The sequence below is a fragment of the Nomascus leucogenys genome, chromosome 19, assembly GCF_006542625.1.
Source record: "Nomascus leucogenys isolate Asia chromosome 19, Asia_NLE_v1, whole genome shotgun sequence".
In the NCBI taxonomy this organism is placed as follows: domain Eukaryota; kingdom Metazoa; phylum Chordata; class Mammalia; order Primates; family Hylobatidae; genus Nomascus; species Nomascus leucogenys.
Window position 1 is genome coordinate 61320441 of NC_044399.1, and position 6000 is coordinate 61326440.

Here is a 6000-nt window from a genome sequence, read left to right on the forward strand (position 1 = left end):
CCAGTGAACAAAATGGCACAAAACACAACCTTCAACAAACTTGCCATATCCCAGGAGCTTCTTTGTAGAATAGGCTGGGGAAGGGAGGAGTGTTGGAAAGGTGCTAAGGGTTTAAAACAGAAGTGCTGAGGTGTCAAAGTTAGGCATGCTGACTATCTGGTATTATCAAAATGCAGACCTAATTATTGTGTATATGAGTAGTGTATGTGTACATAAATATGTGTATGTATTTCCTAGCTCTGTCTGTTGAAGAGGACCTAGAAGCAGTGATGCCTCAGTATCAATGAGCACTACACTCAGACACAATGCAGACTTTGATTTCTTTTTTTCTTTCTTTTTTTTTTTTTTGAGATGGAGTCTCACTCTGTCACCCAGGCTGGAGTGCAGTGGCGCGATCTTGGCTCACTGCAAGCTCCGCCTCCCGGGTTCACACCATTCTTCTGCCTCAACCTCCCAAGTAGCTGGGACTACAGGCGCCCGCCACCACGCCCGGCTAATTTTTTGTATTTTTAGTAGAGAGGGGTTTCACCATGTTAGCCAGGATGGTCTCAATCTTCTGATCTCGTGATCCACCTGCCTCGGGCTCCCAAAGTGCTAGGATTACAGGCACGAGCCACCGCACCCGGCCCAGACTTTCATTTCTAAACACCGTTATCTTCACTTCATTGGGGAAATGGCTGAGGTTTAGGAAGCTGAGGTTTACAAATTATGACGAGCTTGGAGTATTGTGTTTTAACCAAAAGCATGGTGGTGCACACCTGTTGTCCTAGCTACTCCAGAGGCTGAGGCAGGAGAATTGCTTGAACCCGGAAGGCGGAGGCTGCAGTGAACCAAGATCGTGCCACTGCACTCCAGCCTGGCTACAGAGTGAGACTCTGCCTCAACAAAAAAAAAAAAAAAAAAAGAAGTGCTCAAAGATGGGGGTGGAGCAAGATGGCCAAATAGAGACCCCCAGTGATCATCCCCCTCACAGGAACACCAAATAGAACAACCATCCACGCAAAAAAACACCATCATAACCAAAAATCCCTGTACCTGGCTTTAAAATTATATCAAGGAAATGGGCAATGAAGAGGCTGGGAAAGACAATCTCGAGTTGTCGGCACCACCCTTCGTTCATCCCCAGCAGTGGCCATGTGGTGCAGAGGGAGAATCTGCGTGCTTGGGGGAGCGAGTGTGAAGTGTTTGTGGGACTTTGCATTGGAATTCAGTGCTGTCTGTCACAGCGGAAAGCCACACAGGGCAGAATTCACCTGGTAACCACGAGGGAAACATTTAGACCGGCCCTAGCCGGAAAAGAATCATCCATCCCAGCAGCCAGACAGAACTTGAGTTCCAACTAGCCCCACAACCATGGGGTAAAGTGCTCTGGGGTCCTAAATAAACTTGAAAGGTGGTCTAGGCCACAAGGACTGAAATTCCTAGGCAAGTCCTAGTGCTGTGCTGGGCTTGGAGCCAGTGGTCTTTGGGTGCCCACAATCTGTGAGACAACAGCTGAGGTGGCCAAGGGTGTGCTTGTGTTACCCCTCCCACAACCTCAGGCAGCACAGCTTGCAGCTCCAGGAGAGACTACTTCCTTCTGCTTGAGGAGAGGAGAGGGGAGGGTAAAGAGAACTTTGTCTTGCAACTTGCATTCCAGCTCAGCCACAGCAGAATAGGGCACCAGGCTGAATCCTGAGGCCCCCATTCCAGGCCGAATCCTGAGGCCCCCATTCCAGGACCTATTTGCTGGACATTTCTTGACACACTCTAGCCACACCTTAAAGAGAAGTACCAGTTCTGGCAGGATTCACTACCGGATGATCCAAGAGTCCTCAGACTTGAATTAACACCACCAGTTGCCAGGCAGTACTCACCACAAGACTTGAGTGAGATCCTGCGCCATGCCAGCTTCAGGTGTGACCCAGCACATTTCCAGCTGTGGTGGTCACAGGGAGAGACTCCTTTTACTTGAGGAAAGGAGAGGAAAGAGTAAAGGGGCTTTGTCTTGCAGCTTGGGTACCAAGTCAGCCATAGTGGGATAAAGCACAAAGCAGGATCCTGGTGTCCCTGATTCCAGGCCTTGGCCCCTGGGTAGCATTTCTGGACTTGCCCTAAGCCAGAGGGGAGCACACTGCCCTGAAGGAAGAGACTCAAGCCTGGTAGCCTTCACCACAAGCTGACTGAAGAGCTCTTGGGCCTTGAGTGAACATCACTGGTAGCCAGGCAGTAATCACTGCAGGCCTGGGATAGTGGTGACCAGGGGGAGAGACTCCTTCTCCTTGAGGAAAGGAGATGGAAGAGTAGGAAGGACTTTGTCTTGCGATTTGGGTGCCAGCTCAGGCGCAGTGGAAAGAGCACCAGGTAGATTCCTAAAGTTCCCAACTCCAGGCCCTGCCCTGACAGCATTTCTGGACCTGCCCTGGGCTTAGGGAGAGCTCACTGCCCTGAAGGGAGGGACACAAGCCTGGCTGGATTTGCCACCTGTTGACTAAAGAGCCCTTAGGCCTTGAGTGAACAACAGACGGTAGCCAGGCAAGACCCAGTGCTGTGCTGGCTTCAGGTCTGACCTAGTACAGTCCCAGTTGTTGAGGCCACAAGGCTGCTTGTGTCACCCAGCTCCAAGCAGTTCAGCATGGAGAAGAGACTCTGTCTGGGAGAAAGTAAGAGAAGAAAGCAAGAGTCTTTGCCTGGTAATCCAGGGAATTCTCTTGGATCCTACTTAAGACCACCAAAGTGATATCTTAAGAGGTCTGCAAGAGTCATCATTACTGGGCTGGGGGTTCTCCTAGTGCACATATGGTTGCAGTGACCAAAGACTTAGATCACAACACTCAATTCTCTTTGAATACTTGGAAAGCCTTCCCAACAAACAAGCCCAGACTGCAAACACTACAATACCTAACTCTTTAATGCCCAGACAACAATTAACATCCATAAGCACCAAAACCATGCTGGAAAACATGACCTCACCAAATGAACTAAATAAGGCAACAGTGACCTATCCTAGAGAGAGAGAGAGATGTGACCTTTCGTACAGAGGATTCAAAATAACTGTTTTGAGCTTCCTCAAAAGTCAGGACAATACAAAGAAGGAGTACAAAAGGATAATACAAAATTCAGAAAAGTACAAAGAAGGAATTCAGAGTCCTGGGCCGGGCATAGTGGCTGGTACCTGTAATCTCAGCACTTTGGGAGGCTGAGGTGGGCGAATCACCTGAGGTCGGGAGTTTGAGACCAGCCTGACCAACATGGAGAAACCCCATCTCTACTAAAAATACAAAATTCACCGGACATGGTGATGCATACCTGTAATCCCAGCTACTCGGGAGGCAGAGGCAGGAAAATTGCTTGAACCCAGGAGACGGAGGTTGCAGTGAGCCAAGATCGCGCCATTGCACTCTAGCCTGGGCAACAAGAGCAAAACATCTCAAAAAAAAATTTTTTTTAATAAAATTAAAAAGTACCCAAAGGATATAGAGACATATCAAAAAGACACATGAGCCACTGTGTGGCTCCTACTGATCAATTCTGTACAACTCAAGCATCCGGATAAATAATTATATTAGTGAATCATAACTCACTGAATAAAATAAGAATCCATGTGTTTACACTAATATTAATCAACAAATTAATTTGGGGAAATGGGAAAGTACTTCCTTACAGCAGAATGAGAAATAATAAGTGTAGAAGGAATGATAAATTAAAAAAATTACTCATTGGCAACCATCACAAAAACAATTGATTTAGGTAAAAATCTAAAATTACTGGATGAAAATTTGATGAAAAACAGGATATTCACATAGTTGTGAAGTATCTCCCCATGAGATACTGATTAATTAGTTACAAAGTACAATATAGTAAGATTACAATGTAGAAATCTGGCAGACATCAGATTTCTAACCAAGTAATCATAGTTAACATTACCAATAGTAATGGCATAAATTGATATCATGTACTTCCTAATATGATGCACTAAGATTACAATCTCATTTCTCTTGTAATCCCAGCAACAATACAACTGAAATCGCATCATAAGGTAACATCAGACAAACCCAAATGATTGTCCTCTACTCTTTAAAAATATTAAGATTGTGAGGGGGGCACAGCATCTCACCCCTGTAATCCCAGCACTTTGAGAGGCCGAGGTGGGCGAATCGCTTGAGGTCAGGAGTTCAAGACTAGCCTGGCCAACATGGTGAAACCCTGTCTCAACTAACCAAAAAAAAAAAAAAAAAATTAAACAGGCGTGGTGGTGAGCACCTGTAATCCCAGCTACCTGAAGCTGAGGCAGGAGAAGTTTCAGTGAGGTGAGATCGCACCACTGTACTCCAGCCTGGACAACAGAGCAAGACTCCATCTCAAATATATATATCTATATCTATATATATCTATATAGATATAGATAGATAGATAAAGATTGCAAGAAAGGAGGAATAAAAATGGAGGAACTCTTCTAGATCTAAGAAGACTAAAAAGCAGGGCCATGTCATCCACAGCGGAGAATTAGATGCCACTTGAGAAACAATTTCTAATATACTGGATGCTAGGCACCAAGTGACCAGGCAGTTACAGCTGCCCATCACCAGCTATATTCTGTCATACCCACCAAGTCGTAAGGTCAAGTGTGCCTAGCAACAACGCACGATAAGATGACAATGGATATACCCTGAAGCTACATGATCAGAAGGTCAAAATTCCACATCATCCATCACTGTTGTACTAATGACATTCCTAAGTGCACATCTATAGCCCTATGACCCCATATGATCCCGTAAGACCAGCTTAGAGCGGAGGAAAAAGCCTGAGCTTGGTTCATGGACATGAAGGTCTGTACATGTGTGTAGGTAAACAAAAGAATGATAGCTACAATACAGCTTATTCGAAGAGCATCTTGAAAAACAGTGGTGAGAAAAAATCCTCCCCATGGGAAGAATTTTGGATGGTCATCTTTCTTGCGTGGAAAAAGAAGTGGCTTACGATTAGAATATATATGAACTCATAGGTAGCGGCTTGACAGAGTCTGAGAGGTGAGAAGAAGGATGGGTAGATCAGGTACAAAGAGGACTAGGAGTAGAGGCATGTGAATCAATAAATGGAGTGGGCACAAAGTGTGAAGACCTTTGATGCACATGTTAACTCCCACTAGCAAGGTACTATATAACCAGATAGAGAAAAAGACTCAGCCAGTTGACAGCATCTGGCCTCTAACACTGGCCACCCCAGTGCTGGCATAATGGCCACATGACTGAAATGGCTATGGTAACAAGGATGGAGATAATTCATAGGCCCAACAGCATGGTCTCCTACTTATATAGATTGATCTGGATACTGCCTTGCTTGAATGTCCAACCTGGCAAGCAACAGAGACCAGAGGCCAATGTTGAGCCTCCAAGATGATACCATCTCGCAAGCAGACCCACTGGCACATAAGGTATCAAGTTGACTGCACTGGACCTACTTCTACTGAAGGAGTACAGATCCGTTATGCTAGGAATCAATACTTATTTGGATATGCATTTGTTTTTCCTGCATCACTATCTGAGGACTTATGGAGTTTGAATCCACTGATACAGGATCCCACATAACATTGTACCAGACCAGGTAACCCATTTTATAGTAAAGGAGGTATGACAATAGGCCCCCTGACCACAGGACCAACTGATCACATTACCTACCAAACCATCCAGATGCTGCCAGCTGATAGAACCTTGAAATGGCCTGTTGAAAGCATAATCAAAGCACCAGCTTTGAGATATGATCCTCTATGATGAAGTATATACTTTAAATCAAACATCTTCATTGTCTCCCCAGTAGGAACAATCATGGGTCTGGGAATCAAGGATTTGAAGCAGCAGTAGCCAAGTTATTATATCTCCCCTTGACTCACTTGGGGACACTTACACTTTTGTTCCACATCTGAACTCTATAAATCGTTTAAAAGGCCTTGTTTCCAAAAAGGAAACACTTCCACTAGGGGCACAGCAAGTCCTATTGAACTATAAACTATAGATGGTGCCT